Source organism: Dioscorea cayenensis, chromosome 8 (assembly GCF_009730915.1).
Source record: "Dioscorea cayenensis subsp. rotundata cultivar TDr96_F1 chromosome 8, TDr96_F1_v2_PseudoChromosome.rev07_lg8_w22 25.fasta, whole genome shotgun sequence".
In the NCBI taxonomy this organism is placed as follows: domain Eukaryota; kingdom Viridiplantae; phylum Streptophyta; class Magnoliopsida; order Dioscoreales; family Dioscoreaceae; genus Dioscorea; species Dioscorea cayenensis.
The window spans coordinates 14,469,684-14,484,201 of NC_052478.1; the positions used below are offsets into that span (position 1 = coordinate 14,469,684).

The 14,518-nt window shown below is 38.2% G+C and overlaps 1 long non-coding RNA gene and 1 other non-coding gene across 4 annotated transcripts; one reads left to right on the forward strand and one right to left on the reverse strand.

Moving 5' to 3' along the window:
* Positions 1 to 1,335: 1,335 nt before the first annotated feature.
* LOC120267799 lies at positions 1,336 to 4,328 on the reverse strand. Of its 3 annotated transcripts, none has more exons than XR_005538575.1 (4): positions 3,232 to 4,328; positions 2,162 to 2,250; positions 1,716 to 2,075; positions 1,336 to 1,640 (listed from the first exon to the last, which is right to left on the reverse strand). It is a non-coding gene; the product is annotated as an uncharacterized LOC120267799 (long non-coding RNA). The 3 variants fall into 3 exon arrangements; XR_005538576.1 differs by having other exon boundaries at positions 1,336 to 1,830; positions 1,930 to 2,075; positions 3,232 to 4,326; XR_005538574.1 differs by having other exon boundaries at positions 1,336 to 2,075; positions 3,232 to 4,322.
* A 5,884-nt stretch (positions 4,329 to 10,212) lies between these two features.
* On the forward strand, positions 10,213 to 10,319 carry LOC120268117. The gene has a single exon (XR_005538787.1). It is a non-coding gene; the product is annotated as a small nucleolar RNA R71 (small nucleolar RNA).
* The last annotated feature ends 4,199 nt before the right edge of the window (positions 10,320 to 14,518 follow it).

Consider the following 14,518-nt stretch of genomic DNA (forward strand, 5'->3'; position numbering starts at 1 on the left):
TTGACCTTAGGTTTGGGACTATATGCTTTAGAATTTCCACGACTCATTAAGCATTAGTTAGGAAGTATAATAGTAGGTCTTGCACTTGAAACATTAGTCCTAGGGGAAGCATTGTCCGAGTACCCGACTTCGATCGATTGCCGTTCCTCTCACTTACTTGTGCCTCTCATTCTTGTTTCTTTTATTTCTGTTTACATCACATCTTATCAACACAATCATTATTCATCTTCACTTGGTTAAATAGCAATTTTGTTATTTTTATTCCTACTCCCTGTGGATACGATACCCAACTCACTTGGGATTTATTAGTTCGATAAACCCGTGCACTTGCAGGTCACACGCAAGGGGTGTTGTCAGCAACTCAAACCAATCAATAGACCAATCAAGCAAGAAAGAAATATGAAAAACAAGATTAAAACTCAATTAAACACAGTTTGAAAGGAAACACAAGGCCAACGATACAAGATTAGAATCCTAGGGTGCACATACCCAAATGCATACTAGGCTTTAGCCCTCCATGGTGTAAATTACAAAACAAATAACAAAAGAAATGAAATCTATAATTACAGGAATAGGCAACGGATTTTTCCGTCGCTAAAATCTATATTTCTGTTGCTATAAATATGTAGCAACGGAATTAGCAACGGAATCATTCCGACGGCTATTCTCAAGTCGCTATTCAAATTCCGTCGGTATTATAAAATTCCGTCGGTATTTCTTATGTTGTGCCGACGGACACTTTTGTTGCCAAACATAAGAAATCCGTCGTTAATATAATAATAAAATATTCATTTTTTGATGATTCACAAAAATTCCGTTGCTATATTTCCGTTGCTATTATTGTATAGCAACAGACTATTCTGTTACTATTATTGTTATAGCAACGGAAAGTTATATTTTACTAACAATATTTTTCTTATTTTAGCAATGGTATGTCCGTCGCTATTATGTTATTTCTAATGAAAGTTCCGTTGCTATGTCTTCATTACCTACAAAATCCATAATATTTCCTTTGCTATTTTTCTTGTAGCAACGAAATTTCCGTTGCTAGTTTCCTATTAGCAAAGGATTTTCTTTTTTTCCGTTGCTATTTTTCTTGTTACAATTGAAATTTCTTTTTCTGTAGTTATTTTCTAGTAGCAACAGAATTTCGGTTGTTGTTTTTCTATTATCATTTGTCATTTGCAACAGAATATTCGTCTCTATTTTTTGTTATTGATTATCATAGCTATTAGCTACAGAATTTATTTTCTCACACAACCTGCACAATTTATTACACAAATGAAAAAAATTGTCCATACAAATACATAAAATATAAATTATCCATACAAATAATGTATAAAATAAATTATCTCATTAAATATCTAATCCAACATTTCATTCATACCAAAAATACAAATAATCCATACAAATGTTCCAACAATCCTTTTGCGATCTACTCTCTCAGCACTTCCTCCAAGTGAGATGGAGCCAAAAATACAAGTTGCAAATGTTAAATCTGCTATTGATAATGTTTGACTGAGTTCAGATAGAGCAAAAACCTTACTGTTATGTTAGAAAACCCTAACTACTGCACCTTATCCTTGAGAACCATTGACAATGGAGTTATGATTCAAAGAATCACTGATTATCAACCCTCCCTGTGAATAATCAAGATAAGCAAAAATTTTGCATTTCGTACATTCTTAACTCTGATCTAGTAAAATCAGACAAACCTTGCTAATCAGAGCAGGAATAATAGCAGAGTTTGTTGCATAACCAATGCCAAAAAAAAATGGTTACTGGCTTTCCAACAAATCGAGCAACTAACTCCTCTAATTCAGTATGCAGCTTTGTAGTTCATGCAAAAGAACTCCTCAAAATTAGCTGAGTTGTAAAACTGCTAAACATGCATTCTCAAACATAAACTGCAGGAATACGGATTTTTACCCGCATTGTCACAAACGCTACAGGTACTGGGTAAAAACTTCTTCAAAGACTCAATAACTCGAGGAGTGCAGTATTCGTCTGCAGCAATGAAGCCAAGGTAGTTGTATGATCCTAGATTGAGACATTTAGTAGTATTTGTGCTACGTCTGCATTGTAGCAATTCACAAGTACATAATTATTATGTGAACATGATGTTAACACAAGAAAACTCAGTGAAATATGATATACTCACTGCAATGTCTTGTTATTTTCATTCGAAAAATGTTCGAAAACATCAAACTAAGCATCCAGTGCACTTGCAATCGGACGGCCAAAACAGTCCTGGTAAGCAGGAAAAAGAAACCAAGGATTAAAAAACTTCAAATCAGATTGAATTGAATATTTTTCTTAATGGCATTTCTCTAGCTATCTAATGTTTTGGCTCAAAAGAGACATTAAAATAAAATTCAAATTAGAGACTAAGGATGCAGAAACTTAAACACCACATATAACTTAAGTCAGCAATTATAAATATTTATAAGACTAAATATTTTATTTGACATCACACTCCACTGAACTCTAACAAAAAATACAATAATGAGCCAAACATTTCTCATGACGATCTAACTGAACTTCTAATTGAAGAACTATATTCAGAAACAAAACCAAAGCTATAAATAAGGTGAATGTTTTAAAAAAAAAATCATCCACAACCATAGAGGCGGCACTTGATATTGTTTAAAAAAAATCATCAAGCATGAATATTTAAAAGAGGAAAATAAGGTGAATGTGTAACACCATTGGTTAGCTTAATTTTTCAAAAATCAGCCAAGTCATTTCCAGCAACAAAAAATCAGGATAAAAATGACAGCATTGATATTAGTATTTTGCAAAAGCTACATTAAATATCTATTTAGTTGAAATGAGAAATAAGATGATAATATGCTAAACTCTCCCACCCAACTAATAAGTCAAACCTTCATAAAAGCAGATATTAGCAACATTATAGTCAATTATCTCTAATTGGATGACTGAGAACCAAATTATAGTTCACAATCCATGAACATTCACAAGTAAGACACCCATAAAAAACAATACAAGCAGAGATTGAAAGAAAAGTTCTAACACAGCAAAATCTTCAAAAATAACAATAGATATTACATTTTAAAAAAATCAATTCAGACCTAAAATCAAGAGAAAAAAAAATTCTATAACTATCAATAAATTCTAGATTAAAAAAACACAGTTTTTCAAGCAGACAAAAAAAATCCAAAAATGAAGAAAATTAGTTGTAGAAAAAGAGAAAAGAGGAGAAGAACAAACCATGCAATAGATTAGAAAGGCTTCCCATGGACATGTAGTCATAAACCAGGACCTTCTCATCATTGTTGTAGTAATAAGCTCAGAGAGGAACAAAATTTGGGTGATCCATGGCGCACACAGCCTCAATCTTCTCCTTGAACTCCTTATTAGGTAAGCTCACATCCCTCAACCTCTTCACGGCCACTACCGTCCCAATCTCCAGCTAAGCTTTGTACACTGTCCCAAAGGTCCCATTGCCCAGAACCTTCGCTGATACCCTCAACAAGTCCTCAAGCTCAAACGTCCTCAGCCCCGTCCGAAAGAATAGCAGCTTCTTGGTATTCTCTCCCTTCGCCGGGGTCCGCCACTGATGTCGGTGGTGGACGATGAGGCACTCCATTCTCTGGCTCTCCGTTGACAATGCCTTTGTCACGAAGGGCGACATAAATTTAGGCAGCTTCGCCGCCACCGCAATGGTCCCTGACTTGCTAGATTTTCTCATGTAGAGGAGGATGATGATTAGGAGAAGCAACACGAACTCGACGACAACCCCGATAGTGATTCTGGCGATGGCGCCGCCTGAAAGCTTATGGTCCTTCTTGGCTTCACTACTGGGAGGAGAGGGAATAGAGCTCATGGGTGAGATCACATCGGGCAGGGAGTGAGAGGACCACCGCAGAGTGACATACCGAGAAACATCTCTACTGGCTTGCTTTAGAGCTTCAGCGACACCGATCCATTCAATTGGTTGTAGGACACGTTGAATTGAACCAGATTTGGGAGGTCGAGATTCGAGATCTCGCCGGTGAGCTAGTTTTCTTCAACCCGTGAGCGTCCCTAACCCCGCCTAAGAAGCGATTGCGACGTTGGGAGAGCAAGGCAAGGTCGGAGGGGTTGGCACCGAAGACCGCGTTGAACCAGAGGCTGATGGTATGGAGAACAGTGAAGTTGCCAAGAACCGGAGGATGGGGATATGGCCAATGAAGCCGAAGTCAGGCCGGCGGAGGAGCACGACACGGTCGTTCTCGTAGACGACACCTTGCCAGGCGCAAGGCGAGGTGGTGGTGTGGCACTGCAATTAGGGATTAGGGCTACCGATGTTTTGCTTTTGCCCTTGTCCACGTGGATGAATCCTTGCCGTTTATTTATAATCAAATCTACAAGATGTTCTTTGGTTGTGTGAGTATGTCGACTGCCATTGGATTGCCTCGGGATGTAATGTTGGTCTAAATTATGAAATTATTTGATCTGAAATTGTGCCTAATTATCGGATCAAATAATTATGAAATTATTTTCTCTGATCTCATGAAAAAAATTAATAATTTCTTTTATTTCAGTTGTATTATTTATTTTATTAATTAATAATTTAAAATGTCAATGTAATTTTAAAATAGATACTATTAATAAAAAAATGAAAAAAGTAATACCTCTTCTAATTTTTATTATTATGTAAAAAAAGGAACTCAAAGCAAGTTAGGTTTTTTTTATCTTTAAGTTTATATATATATATATATATAAATATATATATATATATAAATATATATATTATAAAAATAATAAAATAAAATATTATTAAAAAGTGAAAATGTATAAGTGAAAAACATATAAATTACAAATATAAATAAATTATATATATATATATATATATTAAGTTTAGATTCCAAATAATATAAATAATATTGCATTGATATATATATATATATATATTGTTAAAAAATATGTACATTGAAATATATATACATATTTTCTTATAAATCCATCTTAATTTTTTTTTAAATTTTAAAAATATATTTTAATTTATAATAATTAATAATACAATCATAATTTAGGCCATGATAATCCAAATTTTAAAAATTATTATTACATGTATTTTTCTTGTAACTAAATCACAAGCAATGGACTTATTCCGTTGCTATATTTCCGATGCTATTCATCTAAATTTCATTACTATATTGTACAATTCCGTTGGTAATATAATAAAAATAAGTTGAAATATGAAGTCTTATTCCGTCGGTAATCCGACGCTGATTCCGTCGCTAATGTCTAATAATAACAACTAAATATTTCCGTAGCAATTTAGTTGCAACGAAAATTCCCGGCAAATTTAGGGCGCGTAAGTTTTAGCAACGGAATAACAACGGAACCATTCTGTGGCTATATTTCCGTTGTTATTCATCTTTATTCCGTTGCTAATCTTTAAAATTCCGTCGGTAATGTAATAAAAACAAGTTGAACATATGAAGTGTCATTCCGTCGGTAATCCGATGCGAATTCCATCGCCAATGTACAACAATAACAACGGAATATTTCCGTAGCAATTTTTCCGTTGCCTTTTCCTGTTTTTCTTGTAGTTAACGTCTTGAAGGATTCCTCTCCGAAGCTGGGTCGTCGGTGGCTTCCTTAATGCTATGATGAAGAGAAATCAATCAAAGTTGGATAAGAAGCATTCCCAAAGCCACAAATACCTCCTCTCCAAAACCTAGCCGTCTCCCTCATAAAAGCTGTGAAAAGTCTCCCAAATAAAATGGCATGAGGCCAAAATTCTCCTTCTACAGTATTTTCTTGATTAATGCTTCCAAAATTCTCTTTCTCTTGAGGCCACATGGATGGGCACACACCCACATGGTAGGATATGAGGCTTCTTGTCGACTAAGAATCATTGGGAAGCCTCTTGAAGTCTTTACACAAGTCGGGATATGGGAATATGGCTGCCTTTCTGCCCTTCCAACTCACAATCTAACTTGAATTCCTTTGGAAGTTAGCACACACCCCTATGTATAAGAACTCCAATTGTGGTTTGATCCTTGTGTTGCATAAAAGACTCCCAAATAATGCCTTTAGAGCAAATATGAAAAAGAAAAACAAACACAGAGTAGTAAATGAAAACAAAGAAAAATAAGGATCGTTGGAATCAGAAAGTGTCTTCAAGGGAATGGTCATTGGATAGTGGGGCGTAAAAGGAGACACAATAGTCTGTAATACACTGTAGGCTCCGTCCAGGCCACGAAAAATGATAATGCCATGTCATGGGAGAGGGGACGGTGGTACTGGCTGGAACCGACGGAGATGGAACGACAAAAGGGGGATAGCAACATCCCTAGAATGCTACGACGAAAGCAAAAACATCCAGTGCATCCTACGGAGAGAGATAAGGTTGTATCTTCCTACAGTAGGCACATGGTCCATGTCTCCCAAAAGCCCCATCCCCCTAATAAGTCAATTAATGTATGGTCATAAGAAAATTGTGTGTCCCCTAGTGGCGGTGGCCTGATGATGGAATGAGTCGGCGATGACAAATCCCAGATGATACGGAGTCTGATCGCCCATATTTAGTAAGTATTTAAACTCGGCAGAGGTGATGGTGTTTGTGTAACGAATTCACCCGGTAATAGTGCCACTGAGTAACACGTGGATCACTAGCAGCGCAGGTGACTTAAGGGTTGTAGATGCAGTGAGGCTTGGTCTAAACAAGAGCCCACAATCACTTAATCTCCTCCATTGGGTGCGCTGTCCTTCACCCAGGGGTGGTGAAGAAATGAGGTAACGATATTCCTCAATCACAGTGTACTCAGGTGTAGAAATCCCCATGAGCAGAGCTAAATCAGTATAGTTCAGGTGATACTCTTGTCCTCTGAGTTGGAAGTGAATGGTCAAAGGGTTATCCCAAACGTTGTAGCTTATACGGAATTCAAATGATATGAGGAACTCAAGCATGAGATCGCGATAACTGGGTCCTCGATGGACAATAACTTGTGACAAGCGCCGATGTCTAATAACTGCTCGATCTCTGCTTTTAACCCTGCTATCTACAATGCTTCCCAATCGATAGTGCGTAAGGTACCAAACATGCTTATGGAAAATTGATCATAACATTCCTGGTGGATCTGAGAAGAGAATGTGGGTCTACAGACTATTTCATTATAGGAATCATCAATTCTAGGCCTCTTAGAAGGCCATATAGTGGTTTTCGTCCTTGACATTGTCTACACAAAACAAGTGAAAAAACATAGTTCAAAACATGGAAAATCAGGCAGGACACAATAGTACTAGGATCACGATGACCATATCCTTGTGATAGTAGGATTGTGCAAAAGAAAGTGCTCAGCGGTTAGATAATCATGTCATACGGAATTATACGATAGTGTCAATGTCGATCATTATCCCCAAAAGAACTACGATGCTTAACCACTGTCAAGTGAAGTACATCACATAAATGAACTCTAGGGGCACAAATCACAAACCCAAACCTTGCAATTCTGAAATACTCAAAAGAAAATAATGATCACTTACCAAATTTGAATGGGAGACGAAGAAAAAGAAGAAATCACCGAGGAAAATCCGTGATGGAAACCGACAAACGAGCGCACTTCACTTTATAGGCCTAATGAGGAGTAGGAGAGTCGAACGTTGCAAGAGAAGAGATACGATGAAAGGATGCGGCCGTCAACATTAGGGTTTCAAAAGGAAATGGCAAAACCTGAATGGTCTGGCCCGAACATGCACCTGACACGTGCGCGCCCGATCACGAGGTATAGAGCAAGAAAAACCATGTGAGACACGATCGTGTCACCGAGTGTGCTAACCCCGCTAAAAATCTCAAAAGAGTGATGAAAATTCAAAACAGTCATGACACAATCATGCCAGGTGATTAGAAAATGTGTCACTTCTTGACAAGCTCATGTCAAGCCCATGTTCGTTCTGGAAAATTTCAAAATTTGCAACTAGTGGAAATTAGCGGCACGTGATGAGCATGTTCTTCTTGTGTTATGCTTGAAATTTTCCAGAACAAAAGTTTTTCCCTCCCCAGTGAACATCAAGGTACATGGTCTAAAGTAAACCAATATTGGAATGAACGTTGAATCACATGGATACTGATAAAATCATAAGAGAGTGCAGATGACGTACAACAAGATGGCCAATGATCCAAAAATGAAATAATAGTCAAACACGAGAAAAATGAACAAAAGAAACTAATAATACAATCAAATAACTCGGGTTGCCTCGCAAGAAGCTCTTGTTTAACATCACTAGCTTGACATACCTATATTTTACTTAAGGAGGTTCATGAAATCGAGACCTGTCTTGGCCACTTGTGGCACAATTGCAAGTATATGGTAATAACATGTTAATCAAATAGACCTCACCAAATGTCCAAGTGGTAGAATGCTCAGTATTATGTGGCACTGGCGGTGAGGTGAATGGGTTCTTCTTCCTAGATGTATCTTTCTTCCACCACTTTCTTACTCTAGAGATCCATTTCCTTGGTTGTTCTGTTTCCTTGTTGGCCACCAAGTCCAAACCTTGAGCTTCTTCTACTACCCCCTCAAGTCCCTCATCATCCAAGTGTATCCTTCAACAAATCAACAAGTTCATCTTTCATGAACGTCTAATGCACAAAATAATAGACAACCTCATCAATAACATCAACAAAATAACTTGTATCATCAAAGTCCATTGTATGCCTCATGGAGTCACAAAGTCAAAAAGTGGATTCTTCGTCACCAACTCGAAGTGTCATTTGGCCATCCTTGACATCAATAAGAGCTTTGGAAGTTGCTATGAATGGCAGCCCAATATTAATGGCACTTCAACCTTATCATCAATATCTAAAAGGACGAAATCCACCGGAAATATAAACTTGTCAACTTTAACCAGAACGTCTTCAATTATGCCCCTCGGTCATCGGGTTTATCTGTTTGCCAACTACAAAGTCATGTTGGTGAGTTTAGGCTCTCTAAGCCCAAGGCTTTGAAAAATTTTATGGGACATTAGGTTAATACTCACCCCAAGATCAGTAAGGCCCTTCTCATCAACTAAACTCCCAATTGTCTAAGGAACGATGAATCCCCTGGATCTTTCTCCTTCGTGGGAAGTTTGTTGCTTATTAAAGCAGAACACTCCTCACTAAGTATCACAGAAGACATGTCCTCCAACTTCCTTTTGTTGGTGAGTAGTTCTTTCAAGAATTTGGCATACCTCGGCATCAAAGCAAGAGCTTCTACAAATGGGACATTAATGTGCAAAGTTTTAAACATGTTGAAGAATTTTTTGTACTGCTAATATTGTTTGTCTTTCCTTACCTTTACATGATATGGAAGTTTCTATTGATAGTCTAGGATTGAATTTTTGTCCTTTCTGGTGTTGCCTTTGTTAGTTCGCATGGTGGGTTCAGTAACTTCTGGTTCAAGCTCCTTCTCAACAGAATTTGGTAACTTCTTCCAACTTCTTAAAGTCACATCCTTTAGTGATTCCTTCAGGTCGACTACTGTGTTGCTTTAGACGGTCTCTAGTAGCCTTTCCTCTAGCGGCTAAGACATTTGGGCTACTTGGTGCTCCAAATTCTTCACGGTTACATTGGTGTTTCTGATCATCTCTTCATGATCGGTGAACCAAGTTTAGGTACTCTTGATGAATTTAGCCATTAAAATGGTGAGGCCATTGGAAGGTTTTGAGGAGGATGAGGACTGTAATTGTTGTGCAATCTGAGGTGGAGGCTTGTATTACTTTTACTGCTGAGCCAATTGTCCCTATCCCGACTGACTCCAAGAAAAATTTGGATGATTCCTCCATCTAGCATTATATGTGTTGCTAAATGGGTTGTTCTGATAGCGATGGTTCTGACCAAGGAAGTCCACTTGTTTAATCTATTCTGCACTTGCATCAATGGAGGAGGGATATCTTGGGTCACATAAGTGGCCAGAATGATCATGAATAGGTCCTGAACTTGAAGATGGAGATTGCATGGTGTCCAATGTTTTAGTTATTACTTCAACTTGTGCTGTGAGAGTAGTGATGACATCCACTTGATAAATACTAGCAGTCTTCACTAGTTTGTTCATCTCCGAACTCCAATGATACCCATTGTTTTCCATCTCTTCAATCTTATTTTGTGCCTCACTCTGTTGCTTGTTACATAATGAATCTCCTGCGGCTACATCAAGCATCTGTTTGGTGAAAGTATTCAGTCCATTATAGAAGACCTGGATTTGCATCCATCCAACAATTCTGTGCTGCGGAAATTTCCGCAACATATCCTTATACCTTTCCGATGTATCATATAAGGATTCAGATTCTAATTGGCAGAAAGAGGAGATGTCGCTTCTGAGTCTGGTGATATTAACAGGTGGAAAATATTGAGCAAAAATGGCTCAGAAGTCTGCTTCCATGTTGTGAGAGACCCATGGAGCAAGGTATTTAGCCACTGCTTGGCCCTTCCTCACAATGTGAATGGAAAGAGTCTCAAACAAATTGCTTACTTAGAAACATTACTCGCCTTATAAGTGTCATAGATTTCTAAGAAGTTTCTAAGTTTCTCGTAGAGGTCTTTATCATAAAATCCATCAAACTCACACATCTTTTGCACCAATTGAATTAAATTTAGCTTCAATTCGAAGTTGTTTGCCGCAACTAGAGGATGAAAATTACTCGAACTAACTCCCTCAAGATTTGTTCATGCAAAATTTAAGATACTTTGTGGTTGATTACCAGCCTTTTCATCTTCCTGGCCCACTTCCACGCTTATCTCAACAGATCCAGTCTCACTCAAATTAATCTAACAGATCCTTCTCCTAAAATTTCTTTCAACTTCTAGATCAAGACTTACTAATGGGAAGAAGTGCTTCCATGGGTCATGCAACTGTACTTGCATGTACAATATAGAGCAATGTTAGCTTAAAAGAAACTAAAAAGAAGCTAAAGATGAAAATAAAGTAAAGAACACGATGGAATGAAAAATATTCACAAGTATACACAATATAAACAAACTAGAACACCAAATTCTAAGCTTTTTTAATAGTTGCTAGTCCTCGACAACGGCGCCAAAAACTTGATGTGTTCTCCGCAAGTACACCGGTCGAACACAAGTAATATAGTGGTACCCTGTGAGGGGTAAGGTTGTTGAACCTCAGGGACTGGACTAAAAATACTAACTTAACACTGATCTCTAGTTAGAAATGAATTGGAGATTGGAATAACTCAGACAAACAGAATAATATAAGAGATAAAAGAAAAGGAACGGTGAAGATAACAGGCAGATTGGATCAAGTGTCAACAATAAGAGAACAATACCCCTAGATGTTCCCTATGCACTTAGTGATGCTCGCTCGCTCTCAAGATTTACCAATTACATTCTTGTTTTCTAATGTGTGCTCAAGAGCAATGTTGCAACTACGGCTCTCAACTACGTCAAGTTTGTAGAGATAACTATGGGTTCAAGCTCACCAAGTTTTGCCATTGCCTAGGGCAACAACAACTGTGGCATCCACCATTGAGTTTTATCTAAGCAATTACATAGATCAAGCACAACAAAGTTTGCAACACAAGATTTAACACAAGAACCAAAAGAACTCCGTAAATCAAGAAAAATACAAGTGTTCAAAGCATACAAAGTGACATAGCTCCCATTCAGGGGCACCGTGACCACCTAGCCCCTAATAGGTGGGTAAAACATGGAGGAGATAACAATAAATCTAAAGAAAGAAGGTATGACTCCCTTCTCTTCAAGATTTGCCTCTGATGTCGTGCTCCATGTGCTAGCACCACTTTCCTCGTTCCTCCAACTCGCTCCTTGTTGCCTTAGAAGATGTGGATAAGCTTGATCTTCACCCTCATCAATGTCCACGTGGTGGAGAAGAAGATCCCCGAACAAAGATGGAAACAAAACCCTAGAAACTGGAGTTAAAAAGGCAAAATTTGGGCTTGACATGATCGGCGCACAAGCGTGTCAAGAACGTGTTGTGTAGGTAAAATTCTGAGTGAAATAGTGATAAGTGCTTGTGTGTTAAGAATGCAAATTATTCTTTTCTTACGATGAGCATGACTTTTATTAGGTTTAAGCGCTAATACATGTGTTTTTGTGTTCTTTTGTGCATGTAGGGTTGTGAAGCTAAGTATTAAGAAAAGAAGCCCAAAGTAGACCCTGAACACACTATTTGGTGGAATCTTAGAAGCAACAAACGCAAAGACACAAGTGGGGCTCTAAGATACGTGAATGTGTGCCAACCTTCATGTATTCAAGCCATTACAATGAGTTAGAGTGGTATGAAGGCAGTCACATTTGTGTATCCCAACTTGTGCAATGATAGAAAGATCTTAACCAATGATCCCATTTATTGAAGAAACTATGCAATCTACAGCATAAACGTGTTCCCATTTATGTTGCCTCGATGAAAAGTGGATTCGGGAGTATTTTTTGTGGGGGTACTGTTGCAGGTTATTATAGAAAATCATTGTAGCAATTTACTGTAGCAGTTACTGTTCACAGCCGGCCGAAAATAAGAATTCCAAATAATCCACACGGGCATGTGAAACATCCACAGGCCCGTGTGGATGCCTGATTCCAGCCTATTTAAAGCCATTTTTCAGCCCGATTTCAGCATTCGTTTCTCCATCTTTTCCCTTTCAAGAGGGCGATGGCTAGGGTTTCAAGAGGTATTGGCAAGGGTTTTGGAGGGGTTCCATGGCTTTGACACTGCCCTCCACTTGGAAGAAGGTTATTAGGGGAGCTTTCATCATCACCGATCTGGCGAGGTTTGCCCTAGGCCGGACAAGGGGACCTTTGAAGGAGACAAGGCCTCTCCACAAGACCATCGACATGACTATCGAGGGGGTTTTTCTATGGATTACTTGTTTTTACATTTGATTTCATTGTTGATTGTAACTAGCTCCATGGAGAGCTAAACCCGCTAGTGGGTATTTGGATTTGTGAACCCTAGGATGTATTTGTTTCATTAAACCTTTTATTATGCTTTCCTTAATTGATGTTTTAATTGAGTTCCAATCTTGAATTCTTGATTGATTGAATACTCCCTTAGAGTGATATTAGGGTTGAGAGTTCACCTTGGTAACTCTTGTGAGTGAGTGGCACACCACGAGAATTAGATAAAGCTAGATTGGAAAGGGTCGAGAGGTAGCGGAGCGTCCCCTTTCCCCTTCGACGTGATTTATCCTACCTCTATTTCCTTGAGTTCTTTGCGGTTATAGTAGAGTGAATGGGCTAAGGGATGACCTTTCGCTGGGGCTTAGTTGCAAAGGCAACGGAGTGAAGCGTTGAAGTGATTTTAGCACCTAGGGCTTAATTGTGACTAGGGACCTCTCACCTGTACCAAAGGGTTAGATCTACATCTAGGAAGAGGGTTTATCAGTTGGAATCTCTAGAACTCCATGCAATTCTATACAAGTGTGAGGTGTTGAGGTTGTTCGATTTCTCCACCGGGACATCGTATAGAGTTATTCATGGTTGATCTTAGATTTGGGACCATGTATTGAAGGATTTCCATGACTAATTAATGCATTAATTAGGAAGCATAATAGTTGGGTCTGCACTTGAAATGATTGTCCTAGGCGGAACAATATTCGAGTACCCCATTTATATCGATTGTTTTTCCTCTCAATTTTATTGTGCCTCTTGTTCTTATTCCTTTTATCTCTTTTTATATCAATCTCATTCATCATACTATCGATTTATTCTCATTATAGTTAGATAGCAATCATTGTGATTCTATTCACTATTCCCTACGGATACAATAACCACTCACCTGGGATTTATTACTTCGACACCCGTGCACTTGCGGTTTACACGCATATTCGGTCGTGTCAAATAGGCAAGGGCTCACCTGGAAAATTCAGTAGAAGGGACACGATCGTGTCTTGACCTTGCGGTGGTGGGACACGAACATGTCTGGTGCACGCAGCGCGTGTCACTTGTTCTTGAGTAAAATTGTCTTCGGGTTGAGTTTTTTAGCAGCGCAAACACGATCGTGTCTACACTGTGTCAAGCTTGAGAACATTCTTCTACATAAAATTCTTACTAGGACACACATCAGGCTGAAATATTTAGAAGGGAGGACACAAGCGTGTCTCACTCATGTCTAGCTTAGGTACTTAAGCCTTTTCTAAGTATTCTTTCATTTTTTCCCAATTTTACTGTAAATTATGTCAAGCCCCACTATTCCTGCACACAACAAAAATACCCATAATAGCACCACATATGCACAGAAGTAAGCTTGAGAACAAGTATAATGATGGATTTAGAGCATGAAAAAGTATATTTAAAGTACACTCATCAAATACCCCGGTGAGTGGGTAGTCGAATCCACAAGGAGTAGTTCAAAAGCACAAAGTATTGCTATTTAGCTAGAGTGAAACCAATGTGTAATGCTGCTTCAAAATATCAATGCAAATTAAAATAAAAGAGAGAAAAGAGAAAGCAAGAGGGGTAAGGAGAGGTAATCAAAGGTAAAATGGGGTACTCAGACAATGCTCACCCTAGGACTATTTTTTCAAGTGCAAGACTAATATTATGCCTCCT